This window comes from Pseudorasbora parva, chromosome 12, assembly GCF_024679245.1.
Source record: "Pseudorasbora parva isolate DD20220531a chromosome 12, ASM2467924v1, whole genome shotgun sequence".
Taxonomy (NCBI): domain Eukaryota; kingdom Metazoa; phylum Chordata; class Actinopteri; order Cypriniformes; family Gobionidae; genus Pseudorasbora; species Pseudorasbora parva.
In genome coordinates, this window is record NC_090183.1 from 8,001,230 (window position 1) to 8,012,993 (window position 11,764).

The window sequence follows — 11,764 nt, forward strand, 5'->3', positions numbered from 1 at the left end:
AAAGTACAGCTGCCGTGCCACATGATAGAGGTCAGCATCTCTATAGCTCACAGCAGACTTGTTAGATATGATGCAGTCATCAGAGCTTACCCTTCAGCTAGTCATTTTACTGTGTCTTTTTTCTTTAAAAGAAACTCGGGGGACAAATCTCCATCTGTTATCTATTTTATGGGATCATATAGCAAGAACGATATCACCACAAACAGCAATACAAGCCGTGATGGTCACACCCTTATTTTTCTGGGCCAAAACGCGAACACAGTATAATTTCTGAGCTAGAGGCAAAATTAGTTTACATTTTGCCCTTAGTAACTGATCCATAACTTATTGCATTGCCAGAATACTTTGTAATGCTTTCTGGCTATAATCGTTAAAGCTAAATTACATTAATGGCACGCAAAAAAATTCTATCTGATAATGCGCCGAGCAGAATGTTCATGTTTGGTTTGAGAGTTCAAGTCTTATTTGCATACCTTTCCTGGAGATGTTTCTTGGATGTGATTGCGGGGCACCTCGCTAATTAAAACCGCTTTAATGGCCAGCTCATTATCCTCACGAGTGCTGGCCTTAACTTCTTTGCCAGGGGTGAAGCTGCAAAATTCTGTGTTGATGTGTGCAATCCAAAATAGCAACTGTCCCTAAACAAAATCTCAAGAAGACAGATATGGGACACAGAGATGACTGAGTCAATCAATCATGCATTAGATACGCATTTCCTAAAAGAAATGCCAGCTCTTCTAAGGCAGTGAAAGAACACTGTTAATATTTTAGGAAAATTTGGTAGATGCAAAGCAACAGCTTTAGTGTTTGACCCCTTTGCTGATCAATTCAAAAGACATTTTACGTGAACATTCCATCTTGTTTTACAGTGAGTGTTACACTGTGTGAACTGTGTTTCATGCACCATGCACTAATGTGACCATACATTTACTGTTCAAAATAAAAATGAAGCTTAAAAAAACAGCAAATCTAGGAAATAATGTATACTACATAATTAAAGTTTGAATGTTTTAATATTACTTAACTATTAGAGCAGATATTAGTGTCAGTGATCAACAATATTTTTCAAAATATCTTCTTTTAAGGAATTTTGGATGAAAGAATGTCAGACAGGCTTGGAACAACCTGAAAGGGTTGGTTCACCCAAAAATGAAAATTCTATCATTCATTACTCACCCTCATGTTGCTCCGAACCTGTAAGACCGTCGTTCATCTTCAGAACATGAATTAAGATATTTCTGATGAAATCCAAGAGGTTTCTGAACCATCTGTAGAGAGCAATGTAATTAACACTTTCAAGTCCCAGAAAGATAAAGACATCATTAAAACAGTCCATGTGACTCAGTGGTTCAACCTTAATGTTATGAAGCAACAAGAAGTCTTTTTGTTGTCAAAAAATAATTTAAATATCAATAATTTCTTCTACTATTCATTTCAAAGTCTCCAATGCTGCTGACATACTAAACATCAACCCGTTCTCACCCCCAAGGCGTCAAAATCCGAAGCATGGTCAAGTGCCTTCCGCGTCACAATTAAGACGCTAAAGGTGCCCCTGGGCGTCATTTTGCGATGCGCTGGTTGCTCCATTCATTACAATGATAAACCTTTGGCATCATAAACAGACGCATTTAATTATTTGCGTTTATAAAAGCAGACATGATTTTATTAATATTTAAAGGCTACTTTTATATTTTGGAGCAACTAACTCCACTCCTACCCTAAACCTACCTATATCTAAACAATATAAAACACATAACAGGCAAATAAATGTACAGTCACAGGTATTTACTGCAAAAACTGACCAAAACAGTATAAAAGTATTAACTCATGTTGCATTCCAAGTCTTCTGAAGTCATACGATGTCTTCATGTGAAGAACAGAGTCGATCTTGATGTTTTAATCGCTGAAATGATGATCCCGCTGCCCCGTGAACGAACTCATTCATATCCCATTCAAATAATTCAAAAGACTCCTGAGCATGACGTAATCGGTCACGAGGCACACGAGAGCCAATGACATTTTACAATCAATGCTGACGTAATGACGCAATTGGTCACAAGACATACGAGAGCCAATGCAATTTTACTATGAAATTTCACGTAACGGGCGCCAATATTTGAAATTTGATGTGTTTGTTGATGATCTTCTGCGGATGGAGATGCTGATCGCTTTTGGGGATTTTCTTCATACAAATCAATCGTTTGGCCTCGGAAAACTTGGATTATTTAACTTTTTTGAATAACTCGTGGATGCAGTCATATGTTATATCCTGTGTTTTATATCATGTTCAGACAAATGGGTAGGTTTAGGGATGGGATGGGGTTGGGTTACATGTTAAGCATGTCTAAATAGCGTAAGTAAATGTAAATAAAATTATGCTTGCTGATTAAATTGAAAAACACACTCCAACATGTCATAATGGCAAAATTATAAACTAATACAATTTCACCATGACGATAACATTACTAATACCCAGTGCGTCTGTGTATGACGCCAAAGGTTTCTCACTGAAATTAATGGAACACCCAGCGCGTCGAAACATGACGCCTTGGGGCACCTTTAGCGTCTTTATAGAAGGCACTTGACCATGCTTCAGTTTTTGACGCCTTGGGAGTGAGAATGGGTTGTAAACATAGTGTAGCACTTCCGGGTTCTACGTCAGATCACCGCCTCATCATTGGCTGGAGCTGATCATGTGATGCGTGTGATGCTGATGCAGGAGCTGGCCAATAATGAGCCTGTGTTCTGGTGTAGAACTCGGTGTTTAGTACCTTGAAGGACTTTACTTTAGTAGGCCTTGAACGTTTGTAATGACGTAGCTGCCTATGAATATTTTAACTTGCGTTACGAAGATGAATGAAGGCCTTACAGATTTGGAACGACATCAGGGTAAGTAATTCATGAAAGAGTTTTCATTTTGGGGTGAACTAACCCTTGAAGATGAGTAAATGATAAAAAAAGAAATAATAATAATTTGGGTGAACTATCCTGTTAATTGATTCTGTTGATAAAAATGTGAACATGAGGATTCTGCTTAAGTCTCCTGCTTTTCAGGTTTTTCTCCCGAGCGAAAAGTATTCTCAAACATCTCTGCTCTATAAAGTTTCAGAAAGTCTGAAATTATTAACATGAGATAAAAAATTAAATAAAACCTCCTTAAAAATCCTCCAAAAACGTAATATCCAAGCTGCCAAATTCATTTTACAGCTTTAAAAACATTTTTTCCTTTGCATTGCTCCGAATTAATCTGAGCACATTCCAAACAATCGCTGATAGTTAAAACGTAACCAGGAACTTCATTAGGCTATAAAGTGACCTTAATGTGGAATTAAATCTTCCTCTGGGACAACAATTCCTTGAGACGGAGAGAATGAGGAAAAATAAGGTCACTTTCAGAGAAGAAACGCAGTGATGTCAGTGCCATAATTCCCTTACTGTCCTGCTTAATGTGCACCATGCCAAGGGGGCTGAAGTGTGATGACACGCTAAACATCTCTGTAATCCCATTCCTGACGCCAAATAATCGCTGACTGAGTCCCCGGAGGAAGGGTGACTGTACGCAACAAGCGCTCGCCGGGATCTTGACAAGTCTCCGCTCTCGGATCGCATCTCTCAACTGTTCCCCTCACCACAGATCAGCCATATTGTCACTCTGGATTTACGTCAGTGAGACTGTGCGCCCGGGGATGTTTTCCATTTCTGATTGGGTGATTAGTTAATAGGAGATAATGTGTGCCATCAGGCCCTGGGCTGCAGGATAGGAAGATGAGAAGACAAGGGCAGTGTCTTATCCTTTACTAATCTGAGAGAGACATCCGGAGACTGCAGTGACTCTGGACCGGACTGTGCTTGGGGAAGTTTGCCAAGGACAGAAGCCGGTGTCAAGAATGTTTCCTGCTCTCACAGAGCAGTGCTAATGGGAATGGCTGAGGGTCATCTGAGCCCATTTTTAATCCCTGATGGATGATCCCTTTCGTCACCATGTAATATAGGACTGTCTTAATTTCAGGGGTATTTTTGTACTAGGTATTATTATTATTATTTTTTTTTAATTTATTTATAAAAATAAAATTCCCCCTACTCTTATGTCTAAAAATAGAAAATGATAATATTAAATGGATTTCTTAACAAACAGTAGTCTCATTATCATCGTAAAATCTAAGCCGAATTGTTTCATGAAAATTTTTAAAAACAATGATACCAATTGCAGCTTGGATTAGAACTAGCAAATCTGACATTAAGTTTTAACATTTAAAGAAGCGGCCCTTTTTAGGGCATAGCTTAAACTTTGTCTCTTTGACTATTGTCTGGATATACTTAAAAGAAATCTCCCTTTGTTTGAAGAAAGTAAGTCATACATGTCTGGAACAACACAAGGGTGAGTAAATGATCCCCTGAAGTTGCTTTAAGATGGTAAGAAGCAAACACTTGAGATGAATTAGGACACAATACAGTTCATTAAGGACAGACATTTGTCCTGTTGCCAGCTGTAATAAATCTTCCCCAAGTCCTTGTTTGTATCTAACAAAAGATGCAAGGGCCATCTGATGAGGGAGTGTAAATATTCATTCTGAACAGACCGGTGTCTTTGTGTTTCTGAGAAGATGAAAAACAATGGCCCTGGTACACAGGGGGTGCCCACAACACAGACAGCAAAAAGAAAAGGACTGCATACATAATACGATTAGTGATGGGACAACAGCCGGACCAGCGGGACACAAGGAGAAATGACATGTAATCCAGGATACAGCGACTGGGTCGGAGGGAAAACAACACATCCCAGGCACCCGACCGAAACGCGGCACAACAGAGCTGCGAAAGAGCTGTGACCTTGGATGGAAGAGCGGACGCACGTTCATCGTTTAAGCAAACAGTCTATCAGGTGTCACAAGTTTTATTTGGAAAGATAAAGATAAAATAGAAAAAAAAATTGAAAATGTGAAAGGCATCCTTTAATAAATAAAGTACATGGATATATATAAATGTTTAGATATACAGTACATCACAGCACGGCACAGCACAGGGTTACGTTAAGAATGAATTGCACCTGCGTTTTTTTAATTCACATTTGGTTCAATTCACATATTTATTTAAGCTATTAAGCACATCCAGTAAACAGTTATGCTTGTGGGGAATTGATGAGCCCATAGCCACATACAAAGACATACCAGTTTATGTACATTACTGTCCAAAAGGGGTTGTTAATATCTTTGACATATTGAATATGCTCACTAAGGCTGCATTTACTGTATTTTATAAAAAATGTTACAATTTCAAATAATTGTTATTTGTACCACATTATGTATTTTTTCTAAGGATAAAGTATGTTTACAAGCTGTTTAATTAAAATTAAAAATGAAGTAAAACTACATTCATAAAATGATAAGAACCCCTAAAACACGAGTGGGGAACATTGATCCTGGAGGGCCACTCTTTTGCAGAGTTTAGCTCCAACCCTAATCAAACACACCTGAAGCTAATCCAGGTCTTCAGGATTACTAAAGTTAGAGGCAGGTGAGTGTATTTCTCAGGGTTGTCCAGCCAATTATAATATGCAAACTCTGCATAACACCCCGCCCCCATAGAAAATATCAGTATATCAATGTGAGTGTCACTGATCTACAGTGGGCAGAAGGGGATCATAATTGTCCTGCGGGGAAATACTTCCTGTTCAAGGAATGTGAAATTGTGACATCTCACAGTAATTTAGTAATACTTCTTGTCTCAGGTAATGTCCGGGTGTTTTTTTGTTTTTGCTGACTTTATTGAATTTTTGAACCTGTAGATTGCAGAAAAATAAATGTAAGCATTGTAAAATGGGCTAACCAGGGCTGAGAGGCTCACTGCTAGCCAAGAGCATGATGAAAATATGCAAAATATGTGATAAATGAGCACTCGAGGGATAACGGATGTTCAGGACTTTGTGAATGATGGATCTTCTGAGACAATCTACCAGGGTTTCTATGCAGTTCCGCAAATGCAAATCCAGTTTGATCCATCTTTACTACCATAAACTATTAACTATTAACAAATGCCAGCCTGAAACCCTCTATAGCATCTATGCAAAATATTAACTAATGGGCCCAACTAATAACTGTCCTTATTTGTGCATTCATGTCCACTCTAATTTTTTTGCATCTGGCAGGTCATTAGTTGCATAGCAACAGCAAATGTATTTTAATGCTACCGAACACCAAAACAAGTATAAATCTTAACATGATATCACAAAGGCATTATATTTTACGCTACATATGTTGTTGCCTACATTTGTTTCACCTTTACTAATAGTTGATTGTCAATTCTTGTACCAAGCCCTGTATACAGTCCAGCATCACATGAGACCACGTTGTCAAGAAATATACTAAAATGCCCCATTATGCTATTAAAGGGGCCCTAGAATAAGTTGAAACAATATTTTAAATTGTTCTCTGATATCTAAATATAGAGTATGGTAATTATTTCAGGGTTACAATTGTCCGGATAGAGTTTTACAGGTCCATCAACCCCAGAAATTGTCCCTAGGTTGTAATGCTCTGTTTTTGCTTTATTTGGAAGGGTCATGAATATTAATGTAGAGTTCAACTCTGATTGGCTGTTTCACTGTGCAGCTCCGTGACGGACACGCATCTACCGTAGGCGTATACTGTCACTCATTGAGAGATTATGCAGCCAAACATTTGACACATTTGACAACATGTGCACTAGATGGGCAACAATGAGCGGAACCCAAAAACAGGAATGGTTTTACCAGGTGGAAGCCACTGACATTCTTTCTCTACTCATCTTTTTGGACTGTTTTTCCCTAGTTTTGCATTTGGCTAGGGTTACGTGTCACTTCTGGTAGCATGAAGCGATACCTGGACTCTACAGAGGTTGCAAAGGCAGCCCAGCTCCTCCAGGATGGCACATAAATACGTGCCATTGCCAGAAGGTTTGCTGGCTGCAAGCACAGTCTCAAGAGCATGGAGGACATTTCAGAAGACATGCAGTTAGTCTAGGATAGCTGGACAGGGCTGTAAAAAGTCCTTGGCCCATTAGCAGGACCGGTATCTGCTCCTTTGTGCAAGGATGAACAGGATGAGCACTGCCAGAGCTCACAAAATGACCTCCAGCAGCACTGGTGTGAATGTCTCTGACCAAACAATCAGAAACAGACTTCATGGGGGTGGCCTGAGGGCCTGTCATCCTCTAGTGGGCCCTGTGCTCACTGACCAGCACCGTGGAGCTTGGGTTTGCCACTGGCGGCCTGTGATGTTCAGCCTGAGCACATGTTGTCAGACTATGCTGGTGCAGTGGGTCCTGGGTTCCTCTTGGTTCATGACAATGCCCAGCCTCATGTGACGAGAGTATGCAGACAGTTCCTGGAGGATGATACCTTGGAATTGATACCATTGAAGGAATTGATACCATTGAATGGCCCCCACTCTCCTGACCTCAATCCAATAAAACACCTCTGGAACATTGTTTCAGTCCATCCTCCATCGCCAGGTTACACCTCACACTGTCCAGGAGCTCAGTGATGCCCTGGTCCAGATCTGGGAGGAAATACCCCAGAACACCATCCGTCGTCTCATTAGGAGAGTACCCTAAGGTTGTCAGGCATGCATACAACCATGTAGGCGCCATACAAACTACTGAGTATCAGCAAAATGGATAAGCCTAATGCATAATTTTGATTTTTCACTTTGATTTTCAGGGTGTCTTTGGAATTAGTCCTCTGCAGGTTGATAATTTTCATTACCATCAAATGATGTGGCATCCTTTCGTTCCTAACACATTACCCAGTCCATATTAGTATAGATATTCAGCATGACATTTTCCCCCCATTGAGATCTGATGTGTTTTTAAGTGTTCCTTTATTTAAATTTTTGAGCAGTGTATTTTGAGGGTCATTATGAGATGTTGCAGCTGTAATTCCTCATCATCAGCAGTATGTCCATTAAAGGTGCTATGACATGGATTTTGTATTAAAATGTTTCCTTTGGTGTACTTATATGGTTAGGATGATTTTTACATCATAAATTGTCAAAAATGTTCTATTCTGATTTAGCCCTCTGGCTTGAATGTTCTTGCTCAGTTTGAAGGGGCGTGTCTGGTCTAAAACGCCCACTGTTGTGATTAGCTGACATCTTTGCATTTGAAATGCGTATTACATGTGGAAACCCTTTTGAATACTTTTACTACGTTTTTTTTTTTTTTTTTTTTTACTATTACAGCTGTCGAGATTAACGACTCGTGAAAGTGTTGATTATAGCATTATTTTTAGGTCTTTCCCATCACATGAGGCTGCAGTGATGAGCATTGAGTAGACAGACGGTCTGTTTATCGCGTGAACGCATTGATCTCATCATTGCAGCGCTATTTCTCTTATAAAATGCTTTCACCACAAATAACAGCAAACACAACACCTATATGAATACAGTAAGAGCTTTGTTGTGCAGCATAACAGCGTCATTCATTATAATGGCAGTTTCTGCTAGTGTGCAGATATATTCGCAATGTGTTTGACTGCTTCAGCCACTATGAAGAGAGTGTTCTTTGATCGCTGTCTGTAGTTTAATCACAATTTAAATAACAGATTGTGTTTCATGCTATTAAAAAAAAAATGTGAAGTTGATCATTTAGTCACTGTCTTGATTCACTGATGCATAAACAGTATTAAACGATTTAGAAAGAAAGTCTGTGTGAACTTGAATAATTAGCTATACATCAGAAATCACTGATCACAGATCAGGCATTAATGAACACTGTTACTCACTGTTTATGGCGGTGCTGTCGAATCCATATCGTAAAAGTCTGTTTGTAAGGCCTCTGCTGACATTGCGACTGAACTAAATGTCAAAATTAAACTGAATCCATTTTCTCCAAATTCTCTGGGCGGACAAAGCAGAGAAAGGGGAGGTAACTTTTCCCCGTATGATGACATATAGGTAAGATTCCAGATTGACCCGTCGAGCTTTACTTTTCTCAAAGGCAGATACGGATACCCAGTGCTTGGTTTACACCTATCACCACTATCGCCACTGGGGGACCATAGAAAAACCTCATGAAGTAAAACTGTTCATGTCACGGGACCTTTACCAAAGTGATGTGCATATTTCTAATTTAATGCGGTGCACATGCGGTAACTAACAATAACAACGCATACATTAGCCCAGCACTAACATGATTGTTGAATGTAACTTAGGCGAAATCCTTATTGGTACCCCCAGTCAAATTTTAAAAGCAACATTGGAATAACTGGTATTAATTAATAAAAAATAAGGAATTTGTTAATAAGGAATCAAATTAATACTAGTAATACAGCCAGATGCCTTTATAGCCCATAGGCATACATATCCAGGAATTATTCTCAGACATAACTACATAATTATTATGTGTTATTATTACATTTCACATAAAAGTAATAAGAATGCATACTTGAACTTCCCCTTGAAATAACGCAATGTGCATTAAGCACTATAAGAACTGAATTAATCATTTCAGCATTTAACACCATCCGTAAAGATGTGTTAAATTTGACAAAGTGATTTAATAAAGGATGTATTACTGTTGTAAATTAGCACATTTTGCCATTACAGTTTTATATAGGACAATTACAAAACACACTGATTATTTTAACAATGCATTGGCGCAAAAATCCTTTGGAGGTGAAAGTAAGAGAAACAAGCTTTATAGATTAAAAATATAATGCACTCACTTCATCATGAAATGCTTAAGTGAGTGTGCAGTTATTTTTTTATCTCTAACATACACACCAAGCAAGGCTATCTGCTCATCTCACGATGCAATTTCTCGACTGCCGCAAATACTGCCCTAACAAAACGCAAATTTGTGCACTTTTGACTGTACTAACACCCTTCACACAAAAATCTAGTGCCAGATATGCGCTTTTTGAAGGGCGAGAGGACAACATAGAATTTAGGCTATAGCATTATGCAAATGTATTTGACGTGTAGCCGTAAGTGATTGGGATTCTAATTCCTGATGATTCATTTAGGTGGATCAGAGTCAATTCTTTCTTTTGGGAGACAATTACTTTATTTATCATGCACTTTAGATTTTACATATTTGCAGAATGTTTACATTCACATACAGCTGTATTATGTACTGCATGAAATGGAATATTCGAAAAACTATAATAGGGGCACTTTAACTGATTTCTGGAGAGAAAATGGGGTATTCTGCTGTGACTTTAGATTGCGGTATATTACCCTAGTCAGTTTAAGTGTTTATATTTTACGACAATGTCTACTTGCAAGTAAGCAGGCATGACAAAAGGAAGGGATGCAATGATAGTGTAAATGCACACAGTCTCATGTTTCCTTCACTTCATATGTAGTTCTATTATTCATAGTCACCTTATTTTTGCTGACAATCTTTTTTTTTTTTTTCCTGTATATGCTTGCTATTGTTGGCTTGTCTGTTTTCATACAAAAGGGAGTTGCATCCAATCTGTTTTGACATGCACATTTGCAAACCTCTCTTTCAAATTTAATTTGTGCAATGCCAAACCTCACACCATGGACGGATGGACGAATGGATGGACGGACGAACTGATAAATTGTTAAACATCTTAAAATCTTAACCATACTAAATGCATGGTTTTGTATTATTTAAAGACTACCAAACCAAGTAGCATGCATTTTATATAAATATGTCACTAGCACTTTCCAAACCAAATATTTCACAAAAGATATTTGTTGTGTTTAAAATTATATATAATATATACATGGTTAAAAAAAGTGGCACAGAAAACGTGTGCTGAGAAAAGCTTTATTCACTTTTTTTTTTTTTACCTTGGTTTGGTATTTCGTTATATATTGCAATGACATTTTCAATTTGTTTAGGTTCACTGTGTTTTCAGAAAATGTAACCAATCTATGGCTTGTTCATTATCACAATACAGCCTCCAAAACATGTGGAGTCAGAATGGTGTTTATCGGCTCGTCTGTGTCTGCGTGTGTATTGATTCAGGGCCACAAGGGTATTCTGAGTACACTACAGCAGCATGCTAGGCAGTTTGTAAAACTGAAAGATCACATAAGTTATGAGAGGATGGAGATGTTTACGGCGAGCCGTGATAAATGTACATCTGGAGGTGTTTATTTAGTGCTCAATATTAAATGCATGAGAATACCCAGGTGACGGTGACCTCAGAACTGCTGTTTATATGTCGGCAGATATTTTCGCTGGAAAGGACTCAGGTCGGAGTTCAAACTATTACAAAATGGTGCTTAATTAATTTCTATGAATGTCACCTTGACTGTATGCAAGGGGAATATCAATAGAATGTGTTCTTTTTTGTGATATGCACTTTCAGAAACTGTTAGCACAGACTTTGTGGGTGATGTTCTGGGTTGCAAATATTGCAGGTTTCTGATGCACATGTAGAAAATCCTAAACACTATAATTGTGGCTTATAAGCATTTTGGAGATCTGTGCAATATCATGCAATACATTGCAAGGTGCACTTGCTAGTTCTGCCAGCAGATTTAATCTGCATACTAACACATGGTATAACAATATCTCCATATATGTTGTTCCTATTATAGCCCTGAGAATATATTGAGGGAAAATGTGGGCTCACAATAAATGTCCCAATCATAAAAATTGTAAAATATATGCCTGTGCTAGCATCTTAGTTTCTAGTGCCAAGTTGCCTTGACATACAGTATGTGTTAGGTACTAAGTTAACACAAAATAAACAAATCAAATAAAAAACACAACACTTTATTTTACAGTGGCCTTGTTACACTGTAAA